We start from the raw sequence: 27,430 nt of genomic DNA, 5'->3' as shown, positions 1-27,430 counted from the left end.
AAAGGAAAGCTACAGCACTCAAATTTGACAAAATATTTACCACTGCCTGTTGAAGTCTTTACCCAGTGAAACCCATTCTGAAATAAACACTTCTCTGGGGGACGGCGTGGTGCGGTTGGGAGAGTGGCTCTGTCAGCAACCGGAGAGTTCCTGGTTCAATCCCCAACTTCTACCAACCTAGTCACGTCCGTTGTGTCCTTGAGCGAGACACTTGAATGGGTGAATGGGGAAATAGCGTCAAAGCGCTTTGAGTACCTTCCTCCGTCCATTTTCTACCCATTGTCCCGTTCGGGGTCGCGGAGGGTGCTGGAGCCTATCTCAGCTGCATTCGGGCGGAAGGCGGGGTACACCCTGGACAAGTCGCCACCTCGTCACAGGGCCAACACAGATAGACAGACGACATTCACACTCTGGGGTCAATTTAGTGTTGCCAACCAACCTATCACCAGGTGCAGTACCTTGAAGGTAGAAAAGCGCTATACAAGTATAACCCATTTACTTCTCAACAGTGAGAGTTTGACAGCAAAACGTCTTCTGAGGCTTCTCTTCTCGGTTCACTTGTTGATGTAGCAGATCCACGAGTTTTGGTTTATAGAAATACCGAGTACTTAGGGATGGGAATTGAGCACCTGTTTCAAACAGCTTCGCAGTATCGATTTCTTGGAATCCCTTGCCACCAGATGACACCCTACAGACCTCTTTCCTTCTAAAGTGCTTGAAAACTGTACAAATTTATAAAGCCGGAGACAAACACCAGTTTCCAACCTACAGACCTGTTTCCTTCTAAAATGATCGATAACAAAGAATGTATAAAACCGGAGACAAACACCAGATCACAATTTACAGACCCGTTTCCTTACTTCTAAAATTACTGAAAACTGGACACATTTATAAAACCGGAGACTTACACCAGATTACAATCTACAGACCTGTTTCCTTCTAAAATTCTTGAAAACTGTACAAATGTATAAAACCAGAGACACACACCAGATCCACAAGTTTTTGTTTTTAGAAATACCGAGTACTTAGGGATGGGAATTGACCACCTGTTTCAAACAGCTTCGCTGTATCAATTTCTTGGAATCCCTTGCCACCAGATTACACCCTACAGACCTCTTTCCTTCTAAAGTGCTTGAAAACTGTACACATTTATAAAGCCGTAGACAAACACCAGTTTCCAACCTACAGACCTGTTTCCTTATAAAATTATCGATAACAAAGAATGTATAAAACCGGAGACAAACACCAGATCACAATTTACAGACCCGTTTCCTTACTTCTAAAATTACTGAAAACTGGACACATTTATAAAACCGGAGACTTACACCAGATTACAATCTACAGACCTGTTTCCTTCTAAAATTCTTGAAAACTGTACAAATGTATAAAACCAGAGACACACACCAGATCCACAAGTTTTTGTTTTTAGAAATACCGAGTACTTAGGGATGGGAATTGACCACCTGTTTCAAACAGCTTCGCTGTATCAATTTCTTGGAATCCCTTGCCACCAGATTACACCCTACAGACCTCTTTCCTTCTAAAGTGCTTGAAAACTGTACACATTTATAAAGCCGTAGACAAACACCAGTTTCCAACCTACAGACCTGTTTCCTTATAAAATTATCGATAACAAAGAATGTATAAAACCGGAGACAAACACCAGATCACAATTTACAGACCCGTTTCCTTACTTCTAAAATTACTGAAAACTGGACACATTTATAAAACCGGAGACTTACACCAGATTACAACCTACAGACCGGTTTCCTTCTAAAATGATCAATAACAAAGAATGTATAAAACCGGAGGCAAACACCAGATCACAATTTACAGACCCGTTTCCTTACTTCTAAAATTACTGAAAACTGGACAAATTTATAAAACCGGAGACTTACACCAGATTACAACCAACACACCTGTTTCCTTCTAAAATTATCAATAAGAAAGAATGTATAAAACCGGAGACAAACACCAGATCACAATTTATAGACCCGTTTCCTTACTTCTAAAATTACTGAAAACTGGACACATTTATAAAACCGGAGACTTACACCAGATTACAACCAACAGACCTGTTTCCTTCTAAAATTATCAATAACAAAGAATGTATAAAACCGGAGACAAACACCAAATCACAATTTACAGACCCGTTTCCTTACTTCTAAAATTACTGAAAACTGGACACATTTATAAAACCGGAGACTTACACCAGATTACAACCTACAGACCTGTTTCCTTCTAAAATTCTTGAAAACTGTACAAATGTATAAAACCAGAGACAAACGCCAGATTACAAACTACAGACCCGTTTCCTTCTAAAATTAATGAAAACTATACAAATGTACGAGACCTGAGACAAACACCAGATTACAACCTACAGACCTGTTTCCTTCTTAAATTATTGAAAACTGTACACATTTATGAAACCGGAGACAAACACCAGATCCACGAGTTTTTGTTTTTAGATATACCGAGTACTTAGGGATGGGAATTGAGAACCTGTTTCAAACAGCTCCCGCTGTATCAATTTCTTGGAATCCCTTGCCATTCATACATCCATCCATTTTCTACCGCTTGTCCCTTTCGGGGTCGCGGGGGGTTCTGGAGCCTATCTCAGCTGCAATCGGCCGGATTTTAGTCACTTGCCGATTTTTCAAAAAATTCCTTCAACGCCACACGCAGGCATTACAAGAAAAGACTGCAACAGTGCTAATTGTAATAATTGCAAGGTAGTTATTTCAACAAGAGGAGAACAGTCGAGTAGGTTAAAACTTTAGAACACACAGCCTGCGATAACTTTGAATGAATGTCGCATTTTTGAACACACAACAGGTACTAACCTGTTGTGTTAGTACCTGTTTCGGGCATGTCCGACCGGTAGGAGGCCACGGGGAAGACCCAGAACACGTTGGGAGCCAGATGAGGTGGTTTGGCATCTGGTCAGGATGCCACCCGAACGCCTCCGGAGGGGGGTGTTTCGGGCATATCCGACCGGTAGGAGGCCACGGGGAAGACCCAGGACACGTTGGGAGCCAGATGAGGTGGTTCGGGTTTATATACCGTAATACGCAAAGGAGGCTGTGATGGAGATGGGTCTATTAGGTCCGTTCGGTGCGGTTCTAAGGGTGCCAAACAGGTACCGGAGGTCATTAGATGAATAAGTGCACTTCTTTGTTTGTCCATGGGAGCATGACCAAGTAAGCCAATAACTACCAGCTGATTATTGTCCATTATGTTTGTTTGGAGGACTTTGGTGAGACCCACAAGGATTAGTGGCTGATTTAGAGACTTACAAAAAAGAGGATTTGGAGGGAGAGTGCAGTTGTGTTTCTGTGGAAGTATGAAGCGGATACTTTTAAATAAGGTTGGGTGGCCTGGTTGCTTGGTGACTGGCTGCCAGCTGCACGGCGATGCAGGAGGACGGTGAAATCTCTCGCTGTTCCGAGTCTCCAGGCTGCGGGAGGAATAAATATACTTCAAGTCTGTGGATTACAAGTCACTCAATAACGCCTTTGGCTGAGGGAATACTAGCCGGGGACGTTGTGCAGAATGTCAGGGGAAAAGGAATCATTGTCTCTGCTAATGTTTGAGACCTTGTCAGGACCATGGAGAACGAATGGATGGACTTTGTTTTAGTCACATTTTAGGGCTGATCCGGATAATTTCTACTCCGCAACCTTACGTTACGAGCCGTAACTTCTGTGTACAAGAGGGTTCACTCCGCTTCTTTCAATTCCACTAGAAATAGCTCAAAAATATTTGGGCAAATTGTCATTCAACTCTCAGGGAACGTCAAAAACGGGGTAAGTCATTACAATTTGGTGATGATCGGGACTACCGTCTGGATTCAGGACTTTCTTTAGTACTGCGGAGTAAGGCCTAGCAGAGGTTTGACCTCTCCGAGTGTTTTTCTAGTTCTTAATAGACTTAACGTTGAGTTTTACGTTGACACAAAATGTGGTTCTATGCAGGACTCACATGAATGATCCTCTCATCTGAGTAGACTTCATCAGTTCATGTTCATAGACTTAGATTGGTCACATCTAGTCTTAGACTTAGATTGGTCACATCTAGTCTTTGATTTAGATTGGTCACATCTAGTCTTTGACTTAGATTGGTCACATCTAGTCTTGGACTCAGATTTGTCACATCTAGTCTTAGACTTAGATTGGTCACATCTAGTCTTAGACTTAGATTGGTCACATCTAGTATTGGACTTAGATTGGTCAGATCTAGTATTAGACTTAGATTGGTCACATCTAGTCTTAGACTTAGATTGGTCACATCTAGTCTTGGACTTAGATTGGTCACATCTAGTATTAGACTTAGATTGGTCACATCTAGTCTTAGACTTAGATTGGTCACATCTAGTTTTAGACTTAGATTGGTCAGATCTAGTCTAAAACTTAGATTTGTCACTCTAGTCTTAGACTTAGATTGGTCAGATATAGTGTTAGATTTAGCTTGGTCACATTTAGTCTTAGACTTAGATTGGTCACATATAGTCTTAGACTTAGATTGGTTACATCCAGTCTTAGACCTAGATTGGTCACATCTAGTCTTACACTTAGATTGGTCACATCTAGTCTTGTACTTACAGTACATTAATCAGATCCAGTCTTGGACTTAGATTGGTCACATCTGGTCTTAGACTTAGATTGGTCAGGTCTCGTCTTAGACTTAAATTGGTCAGGTCTTGTCTTAGACTTAAATTGGTCAGATCCAGTCTTGGTCTTAGATTGGTCACATCTGGTCTTAGACTTAGATTGGTCAGGTCTGGTCTTAGACTTAGATTGGTCAGGTCTTGTCTTAGACTTAGATTGGTCAGATCTAGTCTTAGACCAAGATTGGTCACATATAGTCTTGGACTTAGATTGGTCAGATCTAGTCTTAGTTTTAAATTGGACAGGTCTAGTCTTAGACTTAGATTGTTAACATCTAGTGTTAAACTTGGATTGGTCACATCTAGACCAATGGCCAAAACCCCATATATCTATACTCCAAAAACCAAAGGAGCAACCCTAAGGGTCAAAGCCAACGACAGTCGTCATTACCATCACATTTCTGATTCACTGATCTGTTGTCCCGTAAGAGCAAACCTATTAAAGACGGTCCAGAGAGTTTTCGCCTCACAGCCTTTTCCTCTTTCTTCGTGCTCGTCATTAGCGAAGATGCTCGCTCTTCCTCCTCCGGGCGGGTCACCTCACGGAAGGCGTGAGAAGAATCCATTACAGCCAGCGTCAGGTTCCTCTCTAGCTGTCCCAACACTGCTATTTATTGTTCCCACACCTTTTCTCCTTTCCAAACCCACTTTGCCTACCTGGCACCTTGACAAGAATCAGGAGCCAGGAAACAACGTGGAGAAACAATACAAGAAAATGCGTGTTTATCAGCCGGCTGCCCAGAGGGGAAGATAAGCACATGTGTCACCTTGTGCATGTGAACGCACTCCCAGTGCTTCTAATTAGCTGATGTGTTCATTAGCGCTGTCAGGAGATTAGACGTGCAGTCAGTCAGGGTGACGGGCCAAAACCTGACCCGTCTCTCTCTTCTAATCACGCCAACTTGTGAGAGAAAACCTATATTTTGAAACGATCGCTGCTTATGCTTCAGGGTTTCTCACAACGCAAAGAAAGAAGTTGTATCAATTTATGAGACCGGAGACAAAACATCAGTTTACAGACCTTATTCCTTTTAAAATGATTGAAAACTAAAATTGTATAAAACCGGAGACAAACACCAGTTTACAACCTACAGACCTGTTTCTTTGTAAAATTATTGAAAACTAAAAAGTTATAAAACCGGAGACAAACACCAGATTACAACCTACAGACCTGTTTCTTTCTAAAGTGCTTGAAAACTGTACACATTTTTAAAACCAGAGACAAACACCAGATTACAACCTACAGACCTGTTTCCTTCTAAAATGATTGAAAACAAAACATTTATAAAACCGGAGACAAACACCAGTTTACAACCTAAGGGCCTGTTTCTTTGTAAAATTATTGAAAACTAAAAAGTTATAAAACCGGAGAGAAACACCAGATTACAACCTACAGACATGTTTCCTTCTAAAGTGCTTGAAAACTGTACACATTTTTAAAACCAGAGACAAACACCAGATTACAACCTACAGACCTGTTTCCTTCTAAAATAATTGAAAACAAAACATTTATAAAACCGGAGACAAATACCAGTTTACAACCTAAGGGCCTGTTTCTTTGTAAAATTATTGAAAACTAAACATTTATAAAACTGGAGACAAACACCAGACTAAAACCTACAGACCTGTTTCCTTCTAAAATTATTGAAAACTAAATATTTATAAAACCGAAGACAAACACAAAATTACTACCTACAGACCTGTTTCCTTCTAAAAATTCTTGAAAACTGTACACATTTATAGAACTGAAAACAAACACCTTCCTTCTAAAATTATTGAAAACTAAAAATTTATAAAACCGGAGACAAACACCAGATCACAATTTACAGTCATGTTTCTTTCTAAAATTATTGAAAACAAAAAATCCATAAAACCGGAGACAAACACCAGATTACAACCTACAGACCTGTTTCCTTCTAAAATTATTTAAAACTGTACAAATGTATAAAACCGGAGACAAATGCCAGATTACAACCTACAGACCTGTTTCCTTCTAAAATTATTGAAAACTGTACAAATGTATAAAACCGGAGACAAATGCCACATTACAACCTACAGACCTGTTTCCTTCTAAAATGATTGAAAACTGTACAAATGTATAAAACCGGAGACAAACACCAATCTACAATCTACAGACCTGTTTCCTTCTAAAATTATTGAAAACTGTACAAATGTGTAAGACCGGAGACAAACATCAGCTCACAACCAACAGACCGGTTTCCTTCTAAATTGATTGAAAACTGTACGCATTTATAAGGCCGGAGACAAACGCCAGATTACAACCCACAGACCTGTTTCCTTCCAAAATTATTGAAAACTGTACACATTTATGAGACCAGAGACAAACACCAGATTACAACCTACAGACCTGTATCCTTCCAAAATTATTGAAAACTGTACACAATTATGAGACCAGAGACAAACACCAGATTACAATCTACAGACATATTTCCTTCTGAAATGATTGAAAACTGTACAAATGTATAGGACCGGAGACAAACACCAGTTTACAACCTACAGACCTGTTTCATTACTACTAAAATGATTGAAAACTTGACAAATGTACAAACCCGGAGACAAACACCAGATTACAACCTACAGACCTGTTTCCTTCTAAAATTATTGAAAAGTCTACAAATTTATAAGACAGGAGCCAAACACCAGTTAACAACCTACAGACCTGTTTCCTTCTAAAATTATTGAAAACTGTACAAATTTATGAGACCAGAGACAAACACCAGATTACAACCTACAGACCTGTTTCCTTCGAAATTTAATGAAAACTGTACAAATTTATAAAACCGGAGACAAACACCAGTTTACAACCTACATACCTGTTTCCTTACTTCTAAAATGATTGAAAACTTGACAAATGTATAAAACCGGAGACAAACACCAGATTACAACCTACAGACCTGTTTCCTTCTAAAAATTATTGAAAACTGTACAAATTTATGAGACCGGAGACAAACATCAGTTCACAACCAACAGACCGGTTTCCTTCTAAATTTATTGAAAACTGTACATATTTATAGGACCAGAGACAAACACAAGTTTACAACCTACAGACCTGTTTCCTTACTTCTAAAATGATTGAAAACTTGACAAATGTATAAAACCGGAGACAAACACCAGATTTCAACCTACAGACCTGTTTCCTTCTAAAAATTATTGAAAAGTCTACAAATTTATAAGACAGGAGCCAAACACCAGTTAACAACCTACAGACCTGTTTCCTTCTAAAATGATTGAAAACTGTACAAATTTATGAGACCAGAGACAAACACCAGATTACAACCTACAGACCTGTTTCCTTCGAAATTTAATGAAAACTGTACAAATGTATAAAACCGGAGACAAACACCAGTTTACAACCTACAGACCTGTTTCCTTACTTCTAAAATGATTGAAAACTTGACAAATGTATAAAACCGGAGACAAACACCAGATTACAACCTACAGACCTGTTTTCTTCTAAAATTATTGAAAACCAAAAATGTATAAAATTGGAGACAAACACCAGATTACAACCTACAGACCTGTTTTCTTCTAAAATTATTGAAAACCAAAAATGTATAAAACCGGAGACAAACACCAGATTACAACCTACAGACCTGTTTTCTTCTAAAATTATTGAAAACCAAAAATGTATAAAACCGGAGACAAACACCAGATTACAACCTACAGACCTGTTTTCTTCTAAAATTATTGAAAACCAAAAATGTATAAAACCGGAGACAAACACCAGATTACAACCTACAGACCTGTTTTCTTCTAAAATTATTGAAAACCAAATATGTATAAAATCGGAGACAAACACCAGATTACAACCTACAGAGTGGTTAGGAGACCCCGAGAGTAACAAACGGTAGAAAATGGATTGATGGATGGGCTAGAAAGGACAGATTTAAAACATTATAATTAAAAAAAATTATATATATATATATTTTTTTTTTACTCGGGACACCTGCTTCAGTAGATTAGGACTAATGTCTGTTATAGAGAACATTTAAACCCTTATTGAATCTAAAATGTTAAACAAATCCATTGTAATGAATTTCAATGGATTTGACATTCAAGTGTTTTGAGTAAAGAACGACTGTCACAAAAACAAATCAAGGTCTAAAAAGCTTCCAGTGCAATATTTTGTAACCATGAAGAACACTTAATTTCAAAAGACTGATGATTCCGGGGAAGAGAGAAAAGAATGTGGCCCTTGTGTCGCCATGGTTACATGGGCTTTATTGCTGTTTGTTTTGGCCAGTCGATGCAATAAAAGTCCTGTAAGAGAAATAAATGGGAAGGGGTTACACCATAATACCTCCTGTACAGCACAAAAAGCTCATATAATTCTTGTGCAAAAAAAGACTTCCCTCCTATTCAAAGCCATCTGCTTTCCAAGGGTCTCATGATTGGATTGCGCGTTCATCATGTTTTAGTTTTCTAATTAAGATTCGGAGTGCAAGGACTCTCGTGTATGCTATTAAAAAAAAAAGGGGAGAATGAAGGGTCTCGTGGAGCAGGCGTGATCAAGCTCGGTCTCATTTGCGTGTTAATGAAATCTAGCGGCGACGACCCGTGCGTACGCAGGCTGGAAGACACCCCATGTCCACGCCAGCTTCATTTGTGAGATTGCAGACGTGTTGTCATTAGCGATGTCGCCACACCCTTCTCGTCTTTGCTCGTTCAGGTTTTTCATATCTTTGATGCAGGGGGGTGGGGGGGGGAAACCATTGAAAACATTGAAGCGCACTCAAGCTGACGTACACAACGATAATAAATGTTGCTCGTCACTAACATGACAGTTTCCGGGATCTAAAGTTGTGAGAGCTCAAGGGATGCGGGCGAATCGAGGGTAAGTTTTCTTTTTTTACTTTTAATTTGACAAATTAAAGCGATATACTATATTGTAGCCCCCAGAAGAAATCACACAACGTCCGACGCTATTTTTAACTTTTATTACCAATCTTATGACAACCTGGCCTAGTGGTTAGAGTGTCCGCCCTGAGATGGGTAGGTTGTGAGTTCAAACCCCGGCCGAGTCATACCAAAGACTATAAAAATGGGACCCATTACCTCTCTGCTTGGCACTCAGCATCAAGGGTTGGAATTGGGGGTTGAATCACCAACAATGATTCCCGGGCGCGGCCACCGTTGCTGCTTACTGCTCCCCTCACTTCCCAGGAGGTGATCAAGGGTGATGGGTCAAATGCAGAGGACAAATTTCACCACACCTAGTGTGTGTGTGACAATCACTGGAACTTTAACTTAACTTAACTTTTACCTCCCATGTAAACACTTTCTTTTTTAATGTAATTTTATTTGTTTATTTAAATTAATTTTTATTTTTATTTATTTTTTTATTATTATTTGTATTTATGTAATATTATTGTGTCTTTATTTATTTTTATTTTTATTTTTATTATTATTTTTTTAAATTTAATTTGTATTAAATTGTTTATTTAAAAATATATATATTTTTTAATTTATTTTATTTTATTTTATTTTCATTTTTTAATGATTCTATTTTTTTTATTATTTTTTTATTATTTTTTTATTTTAATTTTTGTATTATTTTTAATTGTTTTATTTCATTTGTATTTTTTTGTACTTATTTATGTATTTATTTATTTATTTATTTTAATTGTATTTTTTATTTAAATTTTTAATACATATATGTATTTAAATTTCTTTATTTTTATAAAACATTTTTTTATTTTTTTATTTTTTTTGGAAACACTTTCGTCTCGTGAGTCCATGCTCCATGTGTCCGGCCACACAACAACACTTCCTCATTCTCCGCCAATCACCTTTCAGGCACGGACGGTGTGTTTGTACCATATATATATATATATATATATATATATATATATATATATATATATATATATATATATATATATATATATATATATATATATATATATATATATATATATATATATATATATATATAAGGCCATTGGAAACTTTGCACAAACAATCGCTCAAAATCCTTGACCGAAAACCACAACACCACCATCACTGTTTACTTCTCCAAAAGTATAGATTGTTAAATATAGCTAACATTCAAAGATTAGCATCAATACAAATGGCCCATCGAATCCTAAATAACACTGCACCAGCGCCACTTAAGCACTTTGTCCAGTTTACATCTGCTGTGACAACTACAAACACACAAGCCTCCACCAGGGGGCAGTGTAGCGTACCCAGATGTAAAACATATTTTTGCACAATCAGTCTTTTCATATAAAGCAATAAAGGAACGGAACGACCTCACAACAAACTTGAAAAGTCTAACAGATTACTGAAGTTAAAAAGTGGCTTTGGAGCAATCAAAGCTGCTCACCCGGCCAATAAGGTGGCCACTATGTTTGACACATCAACTTAATGTGTATTATATTTATGGTTGTTTTTACAAATGATGACAGATGTGAACAAAAGCATGTATTGTCTGTGCTAGGATGTAAATGAGGTGTGGTTGTATTTTATATTAAGTATGTGTACATGAAAGGGCATTTTATGACTTTTCTTAATTTGATTACATGCTATAGTATGATTTTATTGTCATAATTTTATTGCATGATTTTTGTATCTCTTTAGTTTAGGTAGCCAGGGACTGCAGATGGAAATGAGCTATTTAGCTATAATCTGCTACAGAACATATCTGTCTTTGAGCTTAATGTTTCTGTGCATTGTCTTTTCAAATAAAGACTAAACACACGGCGGCTAATCTTGGCACGACTGTATCTTCACAATCAAGATGACCCCCTTTTGGCAATTGTTTTACTCGGAGGCTGAGGTGTCTTCACTGAACCGACAGAAGATAAGACGGGTAGCTAGTTTGGGCGGTGCCTCGTGACCTTTTTGGGGAAGGGTCCCCCATGAGGCCCCGAGACGAGAGCATGACAATGGTGCACGGTGCTCGTCATTTGGCACCACACCCCTGGGAGCCAGAACTCCCCGATGTGTGCCTTAAGTCAAGGATCTAATGAGGAGTCTGGCACTGCAGGTTTCACTTTCATTAACATTCTAGCCAGGTGCCTTCTGGACACTTTACTTTGAAAATTGTCATTTTCTGTACTTCTTTTTTGTCCATTTATTACAATTGAAAACCACTTGTAGTTTAACCTTGAATTATTTAGGAAGTGTCTGTTACTACATTATATATATATATATATATATATATATATATATATATATATATATATATATATATATATATATATATATATATATATATATATATATATATATATATATATATATATATATATATATATATATATATATATATATACTTATAGTGTGTATATTGTACATATTACATATTGTTATGAAGGTGTCTGTTACTACATTATGTATATACTTGCAGTGTGTATAATGTACACATTACATACTGTTATGAAGGTGTTTGTTACTATATTATATATATACTTGCAGTGTGTATATTGTACATATTACATATTGTTATGAAGGTGTCTGTTACTACATTATATATATACTTGCAGTGTGTATATTGTACATATTACATATTGTTATGAAGGTGTCTGTTACTACATTATATATATACTTGCAGTGTGTATATTGTACATATTACATATTGTTATGAAGGTGTCTGTTACTACATTATGTATATACTTGCAGTGTGTATAATGTACACATTACATACTGTTATGAAGGTGTCTGTTACTACATTATATATATACTTGCAGTGTGTATATTGTACATATTACATATTGTTATGAAGGTGTCTGTTACTACATTATATATATATATATATACTTGCAGTGTGTATATTGTACATATTACATATTGTTATGAAGGTGTCTGTTACTACATTATATATATACTTGCAGTGTATATTGTACATATTACATATTGTTATGAAGGTGTTTGTTACTACATTATATATTTACTTGCAGTGTATATACTGTACATATTACATATTGTTATGAAGGTGTCTGTTACTACATAATATACTGTATATACTTGCAGTGTGTATAATGTACGCATTACATACTGTTATGAAGGTGTCTATTGCTACATTATATATATACTTGCAGTGTGTATATTGTACATATTACATATTGTTATGAAGGTGTCTCTTACTATATTATATATATATATACTTGCAGTGTGTATATTGTACATATTACATATTGTTATGAAGGTGTCTGTTACTACATTATATATATATACTTGCAGTGTATATTGTACATATTACATATTGTTATGAAGGTGTCTGTTACTACATTATATATATACTTGCAGTGTGTATATTGTACATATTACATATTGTTATGAAGGTGTCTGTTACTACATTATATATATACCTGCAGTGTATATATTGTACATATTACATATTGTTATGAAGGTGTTTGTTACTACATTATATATATAATTGCAGTGTATATACTGTACATATTACATATTGTTATGAAGGTGTCTGTTACTACATAATATACTGTATATACTTGCAGTGTGTATAATGTACGCATTACATACTGTTATGAAGGTGTCTATTACTACATTATATATATACTTGCAGTGTGTATATTGTACATATGACATATTGTTATGAAGGTGTCTGTTAGTACCACATTATATATATACTTGCAGTGTGTACATAAAACATATTACATATTGTTACATATTAATAGATTTTACTTAAAAAATTAATTGAAATGAATTGTGAAATACTCATACAACACAGTTTAATGGACAAATATTAATGTTTTCATTGTTCATTATTAGTTGTTCTTGTTATTTCATGAAGTGAGACTCCACTCCACACACATCCCTGCTAAACATGTGCTATTAAAAGCTTTGTCCATCAATAAATGATCATATCAGCACACTATATGAGACGTAGCTGCATGATAAAATGACTCACAAGTCTAATTTCAAACGAGCATATTTTCGGATTAAAGTGAAGAAGAAAAAAAATCCCTTCACTTTGACACTAAGCGGTCCTGACAAGTCTTGTGTTTAATAATGAAATCCTTCATTTCCAGCGGTGCTTTGCAGTCACGGCTGACGCTCTTTGAAATATTTATCTTCAAAAAAAAAAAGATGCTGCATTTTCATATCGCCGGCATTTTTTTACATTTTAAAACTGAAATAGAGGCTAACCCCGCTCTGCGTTCACACGGAAATGCAGATCCACTCCGGTTTCATCTCCGACAAAGCAGCGCCAGTCAAATGGCAAAATGAACTTTTACCATCATATTTGTACATGTCGTATTTGCTGATGTTGCTCTGTTGTTGTTGTTGTTGTTGTGTTTGCTCTTGTTGTTTTTTGTCTCTCTGTCTAATCCCCCTCTTGTCCCCACAATTCCCCCCTCTGTCTTCCTTTCTCTCTCTTTCTATCCCCTCCTGCTCCGGCCCGGCTGCACCAAATGATTATATAAATACATTTAATAAAGTCAAAATACAAGTAAGGCAACAAGAGAAGTATCCTACACTTCTCTTTTGTAAAGTAAATCTGAACAGCCGATATGGGCATCTACATCTACTATATGATTTGCCCGAGAAGCTGGGCAGGACATTATTAGGGGATCCGTAGGTTTTGTTTCTCCATTCCATACTATTTATACCATTTTTTATATGCTGTAAAAAAACACTGCTTTTACTATATTATTCAGGTGCCAGTTTTTAAATTAAAATGTAAATATTTTTGTTGCAGTTTTGTAAACAAATATATTGTTAATATATTATATATACATATGTATATTCATATATTACTCACTGTTACGAGGGCAACCATAACTGCGATGTGGCCCTCAATGAAAACCAGTTTGCCACCCCTACATTAGAGGAATATGTTGTAAATATGTTTTTATATTGTCTAAAACGAAATGTTACAACGTCCAACCACGCACGAACTTGTTTCCTCCGACAACAATACCAAGAATATCCGACAAATAAGGAAGGTGTGTAAATGAACATTTACAGGATATTTCGTAACAGTATATATCTGGTATATATCTTTTTGATACATTAGAGCACAGGTGTCAAACTCAAACTGGCAGCTCTGTTGCTTGAATTTCACCACTAAAAACAGTGGTTTTGTTTCTCCATTCCATACTATTTATACCATTTTGTATATGCTTTAAAAAAAACACTGTTTTTACAGTAAAATTCTGGTGCTTTAGAGGAATATATTATAAATATGTTTTTATATTGACAAAAACGAAATGTTACAACGTTCAACGACGCACGAACTTGTTTCCTCCGACAACAATACCAAGAATATCCGACAAATAAGGAAGGTGTATAAATGAACATTTACAGAATATTTCGTAACAGTATATATCTGGTGTATATCTTTTTGATACATTAGAGCACAAGTGTCAAACTCAAACTGGCAGCTCTGTTGCTTGAATTTCACCACTAAAAACAGTGGTTTTGTTTCTCCATTCCATACTATTTATACCATTTTGTATATGCTTTAAAAAAAACACTGTTTTTACAGTAAAATTCTGGTGCTTTAGAGGAATATATTATAAATATGTTTTTATATTGACTAAAACGAAATGTTACAACGTTCAACCACGCACAAACTTGTTTCCTCCGACAACAATGCCAAGAATATCCGACAAATAAGGAAGGTGTGTAAATGAACATTTACAGAATATTTCGTAACAGTATATATCTGGTGTATATCTTTTTGATACGTTAGAGCACAGGTGTCAAACTCAAACTGGCAGCTCTGTTGCTTGAATCTCACCACTAAAAACAGTGGTTTTGTTTCTCCATTCCATACTATTTATACCATTTTTTTTCATATGCTGTAAAAAAAACACTGCTTTTACTGACGAAACGAAATGTTACAATGTTCAAACAGGCACAAACTTGTTTCCTCCGACAACGATACCAAGAAAGGAGCGTGCACACTGATCAGTCACGCTGACAGCCCAGCACTTATCAGGCTTGATATTCATCAGCCGCCATTCTGAAGGCACGCGCCACAAATGAGTTATTATTGAGGAGGCGGCGCGAACGTAAACGCGCGGCGGGCGTGAGTTCTGCCGCAAACACGGAATTAGACACACATTAGTGTCCAAGGGCACACAAATGAGATGATGAAATGCACGGCAACATTGAAGTGTGCGACGTTGTGAACAGTCGCCCGGCTTCTTCCTGGTATCGATTGGCCATGCGGGTCATTTTATTTTGAAATGGAACTCAGCATGGAAGGGAGGTCGGGGGGGTTGACAGATGACACCAGATGCTTTTAAAAACTCTCTTGATTCATTAAAAAGTCACTGTCACTAGAGACCAGGCAGGGACGGGTTAATCTTCTCTAGGTGTGTGTGTGTGTGTGTGTGTGTGTGTGTGTGTGTGTGTGTGTGTGTGTGTGTGTGTGTGTGTGTGTGTGTGTGTGTGTTCTTGTATTGCTACCCTTCTTGAGACATCAACAAGGTAAAGTGCCTTCCATATGAGGTCCCGATACAGAAAAGCATTGCATCTAATAGAGAGCCAAATACTAGAGTCCGTGAACATTGCTCCAAAGTCAGGATTTTTTTGTTGTTGATTTAATGTGCATGCAAAAGTAAACATCGACAGGTGCAAAGGCAGCAATATATGATCAAACAGGACGGCAGCTATAGAAGGACTTCCCTGTTCATTACCGAAAAAAAAAACCCGCCAGGTGAACGGCTGATTTTACGACTTCCGGTGCTGACGTAAGACAACCCATATGTGACCGTAGGATGAATACATAAACTACGGTACTAAGACTATAGTGGCTATGGGGGACTGGGCTTTCTGCTCCGCCGCTCCCAGTCTGTGGAACGCTCACCCTGACCACCTGAGGGCACCACAGACTGTGGACGCTTTTAAAAAAGGCTTAAAAACCCTTCTTTTTTTTAAAAAGCCTTTTTTTTAGATACATGCGTGCTAGTTCTAGTTTTTATTTATATTATCTTTTTTTCAATTTTTTATACACCGTAGCACCTCGAGGTTGTTTGCTCAATGTAAAGTGCTTTTTACAATAAAAATCTATTATTATTATTATTATTATTAGTGGCCATTAACAGTTAATTTCGACAGATGGGTTTCCCAAAGTGCGACACACGGGCCGTCTGTGGTCCGTGACTCCTTTGTCATCGGCCTTAAGCACATTACAAAAAATAAAATATAGAGATCTGATTTGCACCCCCTGGTGGTGACATCTATCAAAAATGAGGGTGGTCCCAAAAAAGGAGGGATTTTTCAAGTTGACTTTGTGTCGGTTTTAAAAGTGCTCCCCCTCTGGTCAACATATGAAATAACAAGTGTGTGTAAAAATTTGAAGTGCTCCCCCCCCTCTGGCCAACATATGAAATAACAAGTGCGTGTAAGAAATTGAAATGTGTCCCATTTTGCCAAAATGTATTTTAAAAAAAAAATGTATATAGAGACATACTGTAATAACGTTAAGTAAATAATGAAGATTAAAAGCCAAAAAAAACGGTCTTTTTCTCACAATATGTCAACTTTTTTCTTATAAAATTGGGAACAATTTCTCATATTGTTTGTTTCTGTAATATTACAATATTTTCTCGTAAAATTATTGCTTTTTTTTAGGTAAAATTATTACTTTTTAATGCAAAATGGGGACATTTGTCATATAAAATTCTGACTTTTATCCCAACATTGCCAATTTTTTTTGGTTGTTCTTGTAAAACAGTGACATATTTTGGGTAAAATGATGACTTTTGTCATAATTGTTCCAAGTAAAATACTGATTATTATCATAAAATTGCCAACATTTTAAAGTTTTCTTATAAAATTGTAACTTTTGTCGAGCAAAATTACGACTCTTTTTCAAAAAAATTCCTAAATTTTATGCTTTTCTTGTAAAATTGCGACTGTTGGGTAAAATTCCAACTTTTATCATAATATTGCACAAATGTTCAGTTTTTCTTGTAAAATTTTGACTTGCGTTGAGTAAAATCACAACTTTTATTATAATCCTGCCAAAATTTTTCTTGTGAAATTGTGACCTTTTTCTTGTGAAATTCCAACTCTATTTTCACAACAAGCTTTTTTTATATTTGCATAGTATGTATATATTATTAATGTTGGAAATACACTTCTTTATATATCTAGAAAGGCTGGTCCTAAAGAGGGAGGCATTTTTCGGAGGTCTCAAGAAGGTAACTCTTACAAGAATGTGTGTGTGTGTGTGTGTGTGTGTGTGTGTGTGTGTGTGTGTGTGTGTGTGTGTGTGTGTGTGTGTGTGTCACAGCTGACTGATCCTCCTCATGTCTCCTAGGGGTAATTAGCTTTGGCGTGGCCTGTCGGTACTCTGCAAGCCTCATCAGTCCTGGGACTCAGCTGCTTAGCTGCTTGTGTCGTGGCAAAGGCAGGCTACGTCTTTGGGGAGAATAGCAAACGGTGGGCCCGTTACTACCGTGTGTGAGTGTGTGTGTGTGTGTGTGTGTGTGTGTGTGTGTGTGTGTGTGTGTGTGTGTGTGTGTGTGTGTGTGTGTGTGTGTGTGTGTGTGTGTGTGTGTGTGTGTGTGTGTGTGTGTGTGTGTGTGTTGCTAAACGTGCTAAACACAAAGGAAAAGCTAAAATATCGCTTCCGGTTCAATTTGTCATCACACAGATAAACAAGCATTTTCGCATTTAGGATGAACATATATTCGATTTGTGTGTTTATCTGGAAAAATTAAAAAAAACATAAAAGGTTTTATGGCAATTTTTTGAATGAAAATCAACCCTTTTTTGTTTGTTTCCAAATCTGCCATGTATAATAAAAATCGAAAAATGGCTCTAACTTTAAAATTTTTGGATTTACGTTTCAGAATTGGAAATAGAAAGAACAGAAGGTACATGGTCGGTTATGCTAAAAACATGCTAAACGCGAAGGAAAAGCTAAAATACCGCTTCCGGTTCAATTTGTCATCACACGGATAAACACGCATTTTCACATTTTTGGATGAACATATATTCGATTTTTGTGTTTATGTGGAAAAGTAAAAATCCATAAAAAGGAAAACACCACAACATTTAATTTTATGGCAATATTTGAATGAAAATCAACCCTTTTTTTGTTTGTTTCCAAATCTGCCATATAATATAAAAATCGACAAACGGCCCTAATTTAGTTTTTTTGAATTTGCGTTACAGAATTGGAAATAGAAAGAACGGAAAGTACACGGTCCGTTATGCTAAAAACACGCTAAACGCGAAGGAAAAGCTAAAATACTGCTTCCGGTTCAATTAGTCATCACACAGATAAACACGCATTTTTGCATTTTTGGATGGACATATTTTAGATTTTTGTGTTTATCTGGAAATGTAAAAATCCATAAAAAGAAAACAGCACAAAATCCAATTTTATGGCAATATTTGAATGAAAATCAACCCTTTGTTGTTTGTTTCCAAATCTGCCATACATAATAAAAATCGAAAAACGGCCCTAACTTTATTTTTTGGATTTACGTTTCAAAATTGGAAATAGAAAGAACAGAAAGAACATGGTCCATTATGCTAAAAACATGCTAAATGCGAAGGAAAAGCTAAAATACTGCTTCTGGTTAAATTTTTCATCACACAGATAAACACGCATTTTTGCATTTTTGATGGACATATATTAGATTTTTGTGTTTATCTGGAAAAGTAAAAATCCATAAAAGAAAAACAGCACAAAATCCAATTTTATGGCAACATTTAAATGAAAATCAACCCTTTTTTGTTTGTTTTCAAATCTACAATTTATTATAAAAATCGACAAACAGCCCTAACTTTATTTTTTGATTTATGTTTCAGAATTGGAAATAGAAAGGACGGAAGCTACATGGTCTGCTAAAAACATGCTTAACGCAAAGGAAAAGCTAAAATACTGCTTCCGGTTCAATTTGTCATCACACAGATAAACACAAATCTTTGCTTTTTGGATGAATATATATTCGATTTTTGTGTTTATTTGCAAAAATAAAAATCCATAAAAGGAAAACAGCACAAAATCCAATTTTATGGCAATACTTGAATGAAAATCAACCCTTTGTTGTTTGTTTCCGAATCTGCCATACATAATAAAAATTGAAAAACGGCCCTAACTTTATTTTTTGGATTTACGTTTTAGAATTGGAAATAGAAAGAACAGAAGCTACACGGACCGTTATGCTAAAAACATGCTAAACGCAAAGGAAAAGCTAAATTATTGCATCAATTCAATTCAATTTGTCATCACACAGATAAACACGCATTTCCGCATTTTTGATGAACATACATTCGATTTTTGTGTTCATCTGGAAAAGTTAAAATACATAAAAGGAAAACAGCACAAAATTAAATTTGATTGCAATATTTGAATGAAAGTCAACCCTTTTTTGTATGTTTTTTAAATCTGCCATATATTATAAAAATCGACAAACGGCCCTAATTTTTTTTTTTTGATTTGTGTTTCAAAATTGGAAATAGAATGCACGGAAGGTACACGGACCGTTATGCTAAAAACATGCTAAACGCAAAGGAACAGCTAAAATACTGCTTCCGGTTCAATTAGTCATCACACAGATAAACACGCATTTTTGCATTTTTGATGGACATATATTAGATTTTTGTGTTTATCTGGAAAAGTAAAAATCCATAAAAAGGAAAACAGCACAAAATTAAATTTTATGGCAATATTTGAATGAAAATCAACCCTTTTTGGTTTGTTTTCAAATATGCCCTATATAAAGTAAAAATGGACAAACTGCCCTAACTTTGTTTATTGATTTTTGTTTCGGAATTGGAAATAGAAAGGACGGAAGCTACACGGTCAGCTAAAAACATGCTAAACGCAAAGGAAAAGCTAAAATACTGCTTCCGTTTCAATTTGTCATCACACAGATAAACACGCATTTTTGCATTTTGGATAAACATGAATTGGATTTTTGTGTTCATCTGGAAAAATAAAAATCCATGAAAGGAAAACAGCACAAAATCCAATTTTTTGGCAATATTTGAATGAAAATCAAACTTTTTTGGTTTGTTGTCAAATATGCCATATATAGTAAAAATCGACAAACGGCCCTAATTTTGTTTGCTGATTTTTGTTTCAGAATTGGAAATAGAATGAACAGAAGGTACACGGACCGTTATGCTAAAAACATGCTAAATGCAAAGGAAAAGCTAAAATACCGTTTCCGGTTCAATTTGTCATCACACAGATAAACACGCATTTTTGTATTTTGGATGAACATATATTCGATTTTTGTGTTAATCTGGAAAAGTTAAAATACATAAAAGGAAAACAGCACAAAATCAAATTTTATGGCAATATTTAAAAGAAAATCAACCATTTTTTGTTTGTTTTTAAATCTGCCATATATAATAAAAATCGAAAAACGTCCCTAACTATATTTTTTGATTTACGTTTCAGAATTGGAAATAGAATGAACGGAAGCTACATGGTCCGTTATTTTATAAACATAGTAAACGCAAAGGAAAAGCTAAAATACTGCTTCCGGTTCAATTTGTCATCAAACAGATAAACACAAGTTTTTGCTTTTTGGATGAATATATATTAGATTTTTGTGTTTATTTGGAAAAATAAACATCCATGAAAGCAAAACAGCACAAAATCAAATTTTATGGCAATATTTGAATAAAAATCAACCCTGTTTTGTTTGTTTTCAAATCTGCCATATAAATAGTAAAAATCGACAAACGGCCCTAATTTTGTTTTTTTGATTTGTGTTTCAGAATTGGAAATAGAAAGAACAGAAGGTACATGGTCCGTTATTCTAAAAACATGCTAAACACAAAGGAAAAGCTAAAATACTGCTTCCGGTTCAATTTGTCATCACACAGATAAACACGCATTTTTGCATTTTTGATGGACATATATTAGATTTTTGTGTTTATCTGGAAAAATAACAATCCATGAAAGGATAACAGCACAAAATCAAATTTTATGGCAAAATTTGAATGAAAATCAACCCTTTTTTGGTTTGTTTTCAAATCTGCCATATATAGTAAAAATCGACAAACGGCCCTAATTTAGTTTTTTTGATTTGCGTTTCAGAATTTTAAATAGAATGAACGGAAGGTACATGGACCCCTATTGACTATCAACAACAAGTTATTGTTTTATTATTTTTTAACACTTTACTTAACTTAAACAAGAAGCGGAAAATGATTAATTACATTCTTCTTACTCCTTTTCAGACGTGTTGAGTTGTGCAAATGAAACCGCTCGAAGTTCCTTAACGCAACTTGGTAATCATGTCCGAAACAAACAAATCTTGACATATTTACCTAAGACAAACTTTGCTTGGTTTGGATTGTGCATAACGAGAGCCAATACATGCTAAGAGAATCATTGTGGCAATAGAACGGTGACAATGTGTTTGTTCATACTTATACTAGAATATCCAAACAATAGACGTCTTCTTCAAGTAACACGTCGCGTTTTTTTGTACGATTGTCTTCGGCAAAAATGCAAGTGAACCCTGTGTCCCGTTTCTCGGTGATTGTACGGCCAAACGAGGCAAGACTCAAACCGGTCTGTTTTCCAGAGAGTGGTTCTGCAGAAACGAGCGCACAACCAAAGAATCCCAGACATCGGCGACTCGGTCTTTGGGTTTTTGTCATTGCGTACGACTGCAAAATAAGCCAGCATGAGGCCAAAGGAAGTTATAAGTAGAAGAACTATGAAGTTGTTTTTGCCAAGAGTCTCCATTAAAGGCAAAAGTGATTTCATTGGTCATTTATATTTATTTTAGAATGTTTTCTGCATTTAAAACTATACATAATCTGTGGAATGCATTGTGTTCATAACTGTGGGTGTCTGGTAAAGATTTACTGGATTTGCATGATTGCTTGTTGGAAGAAATCCTTGAGATTTCGTACAGTTTTTGGTTTTCGTCCGACATTTTGGAAGTGATTACGAACAAAAACCCAGGTATCAGGACTCTATTTGAACCACATATCAATTATTGCAATGTCATATGGTGTAACAGGTATGCTAGTTGTATTAAAAATCCGGAGACTCTTTAGAAGTCTTACGTTTTCTATCACGGGCAAACTTTAACGTATCTCAGATCCTCTTTTTTATGGGTACAATCTTCGGAAGCTGACTGGTGCTTGGATTAAATTGTAGACTTCCCAGTGACCACTCTTCTCCTAGACCTAACACTAGAAGTAAACCTTTATTAAGAGGGTAAAATGGTCATCTAAAGTGTACAAGCTTTAGTATAGGAGGTCTGGAATGAGATTGATAGCTCTAGAAAAGCAAAACTTATTGCTACGTTATACTTAGTATATTTAGCACACCCCTCGTGGCTGTAAGGTTTCACATTTGTCGCGTAATGTTGGTCTTGACCTCTGTATGTATGAGATGATCGCAGATCTTTAATAATCAGAATCAGAATCAGAATAGTTTTTATTGCCATTGTTTGAGAACGGGTTCACAAACTAGGAATTTTACTTGGTGCAATCGTGCAATATAAAACACATATAACACAGAATAGAATAGAATAGAATTTGAATCATAGGATATGGAGACTAATTTGGTGGATTTAAAGATTCCTTCTTTATAAACGTCAACCTGTTGGTCGGTAACTGTAAATGGTAGACTTTGAAATTAATCGTATTGTATTTTGTATATTATATGATGATGTATATTCTAACTTATCCATAAGCTCTACACTTCTAGGGATGACATTTTTGCAGAATGGACTCTGATATAAACAGAAGAAACAATAATATAATAAATAATGACTTGTTGCACAGGTTGACTTTTAGCTGCAAGTCCTGTATTGGACGGCCTCACGTGGTTGCGGCTAGCTTTCTAAATAAAACCCCGTTCCTTTCAATTGTTTCTCCATCGAGCCTTTGTCTTTTTGTCTGGCCTTACATTGATTTCCCCCGGACACGAAGCATGGAGCCTATCAATATTTCCCGCTCGCGAATCCAATCAATAGCCAACAAGTCATCCAGCAGTGGTTAAAAACCAGATTCTGATGTTAAAAACTCAGAAGGTGTTTGTTCACGCATCTATCCACTCGTGCTCTGCCAATGACTCTGTTGGCTAATAGTTGACCCAAGACTTAGTTCGCTATCCTCCATCGATTTACAGTCTTGGGTTATTTTTTTAAAGGCATGGTAGTACAAGTCAATACGATAATCATGTCCTCTGTTTTACTTCTTTGGGACTCTGGACACTAGTAAGTCCTTTTTTTATGGCTCATATAACCTTGGTTTTATTCACAGACCACCTGAGCTCATCCATGCGGTACCACTGAGCCCTGAAGCACTTTTTTGTCAGGCAAAAAAAAAAAGCCTAGAAGGAAACTCAAATGGTATAACACATATTCCCCATTAACAACTAACATACACATACACATACATACAGCCATCAAAACCATAGAATAAGAAACTAACACATACACATACACATACACATACATACAAACACCAAAACCATAGAATAAAAACTAACACATACACATACATACAACCACCAAAACCATAGAATAAGAAACTAACACATACACATACACATACATATAGCCACCAAAACCAGATAATAAGAAACTAACACATACACATACATACATCCACCAAAACCATAGAATAACAAACTAACACATACATAAAACCAGCAAAACCATAGACTAAGAAACTAACACATACGCATACACATACATACAACCACCAAAACCATAGAATAAGAAACTAACACATACACATACACATACATACAACCACCAAAACTATATAATAAGAAACTAACACATAAACAAACATACAACCACCAAAACCATATAATAAGAAACTAACACATACACATACACATACATACAGCCACCAAAACCATATAATAAGAAACTAACACATACACATACATACAACCACGAAAACCATAGAATAAGAAACTAACACATACACATACATACAACCACCAAAACCATAGAATAAGAAACTAACACATATACATACATACAACCACCAAAACCATAGAATAAAAACAAACACATACACATACATACAACCACCCAAACTATATAATAAGAAACTAACACATAAACAAACATACAACCACCAAAACCATATAATAAGAAACTAACACATACACATACACATACATACAGCCACCAAAACCATATAATAAGAAACTAACACATACACATACATACAACCACGAAAACCATAGAATAAGAAACTAACACATACACATACACATACATACAACCACCAAAACCATAGAATAAGAAACTAACACATACACGTACACATACATACAACCACCAAAACCATAGAATAAAAACAAACACATACACATACACATACATACAACCACCCAAACTATATAATAAGAAACTAACACATAAACAAACATACAACCACCAAAACCATAGAATAAGAAACTAACACATACACGTACACATACATACAACCACCAAAACCATAGAATAAAAACAAACACATACACATACACATACATACAACCACCCAAACTATATAATAAGAAACTAACACATAAACAAACATACAACCACCAAAACCATAGAATAAGAAACTAACACATACACGTACACATACATACAACCACCAAAACTATAGAATAAAAACTAACACATACACATACATACAACCACCAAAACTATAGAATAAAAACTAACACATACACATACATTTAGCCACCAAAACCAGATTATAAGAAACTAACACATACACATACATACAACAACCAAAACCATAGAATAAGAAACTAACACATACACATACACATTCATACAATCACCAAAACCATAGAATAAAAAAACTAACACATACACATACATACAACCACCAAAACCATAGAATAAGAAACTAACACATACACGTACACATACATACAACCACCAAAACTATAGAATAAAAACTAACACATACACATACACATACATTTATCCACCAAAACCAGATAATAAGAAACTAACACATACACATACATACAACAACCAAAACCATAGAATAAGAAACTAACACATATACATACATACAACCACCAAAACCATAGAATAAAAACAAACACATACACATACATACAACCACCCAAACTATATAATAAGAAACTAACACATAAACAAACATACAACCACCAAAACCATATAATAAGAAACTAACACATACACATACATACAACCACGAAAACCATAGAATAAGAAACTAACACATACACATACACATACATACAACCACCAAAACCATAGAATAAGAAACTAACACATACACGTACACATACATACAACCACCAAAACCATAGAATAAAAACAAACACATACACATACACATACATACAACCACCCAAACTATATAATAAGAAACTAACACATAAACAAACATACAACCACCAAAACCATAGAATAAGAAACTAACACATACACGTACACATACATACAACCACCAAAACTATAGAATAAAAACTAACACATACACATACATACAACCACCAAAACTATAGAATAAAAACTAACACATACACATACATTTAGCCACCAAAACCAGATTATAAGAAACTAACACATACACATACATACAACAACCAAAACCATAGAATAAGAAACTAACACATACACATACACATTCATACAATCACCAAAACCATAGAATAAAAAAACTAACACATACACATACATACAACCACCAAAACCATAGAATAAGAAACTAACACATACACGTACACATACATACAACCACCAAAACTATAGAATAAAAACTAACACATACACATACACATACATTTATCCACCAAAACCAGATAATAAGAAACTAACACATACACATACATACAACAACCAAAACCATAGAATAAGAAACTAACACATACACATACACATTCATACAATCACCAAAACCATAGAATAAAAACTAACACATACACATACATACAACCACCGAAACCAGATAATAAGAAACTAACACATACACATACATACAACAACCAAAACCATAGAATAAGAAACTAACACATAAACAAACATACAACCACCAAAACCATAGAATAAGAAACTAACACATACACATACATACAACCACCAAAACTATAGAATAAGAAACTAACACATACACATACATACAACCACCAAAACTATAGAATAAGAAACTAACACATACACATACATACAACCACCAAAACTAGAGTATAAGAAAGAGTGTTATTGATGGCAAATGCACGTAAGAAAACCGAGTCTCTTGTCTGAACTGACATTAGATACAAAATAATGCTGTCAAACGATTCATTTTTAGAAAATAATTGGATGTGATTAATCTGGATTAATCACAGTAAAATAACAGTAACAGTCGAAGAACACCCTGGTCTTGCAACATCCCTGCCAGTATCTTTTGAGATGGGTCGATTGAAATCAAATACAAATGTTTTTTGGAGGTAATCTTGACAATTCAACACTGAACAGTTGGGGTTCGTGGGCAGGGTTTATGGGACGGCGGTAACACGGGACGGTTCAAGTCAGACCTTGACACTTTCTGTGTTCCCGCCACATTTGAAGCTGGTAACTTTGACAAAGACACAAGTGCGATGACGTTTGCTCAAATCCTTTACAAATAAAATCCAATAATTATCTGTTGGGAGGGTAAAGGACCGGGAGTTTATAACAAACATATGTAAGCCGCCAGTTGAGTGATTGACTTGATGGCAACAACAACTGTAGTCCAACAGACTCTCAGTCTGATCTTCCAGGATGAGCTGATGGTATTTTGGAGGAGGTTGAGTCAGAGTCCTGGACACCTTTTGTGTCCAAATAAACTCTGCTATCTAATGATCTTCACGTG

This window comes from Entelurus aequoreus, linkage group LG15, assembly GCF_033978785.1.
Source record: "Entelurus aequoreus isolate RoL-2023_Sb linkage group LG15, RoL_Eaeq_v1.1, whole genome shotgun sequence".
Lineage (NCBI taxonomy): Eukaryota > Metazoa > Chordata > Actinopteri > Syngnathiformes > Syngnathidae > Entelurus > Entelurus aequoreus.
Note: the sequence above shows the minus strand (reverse complement) of the source record.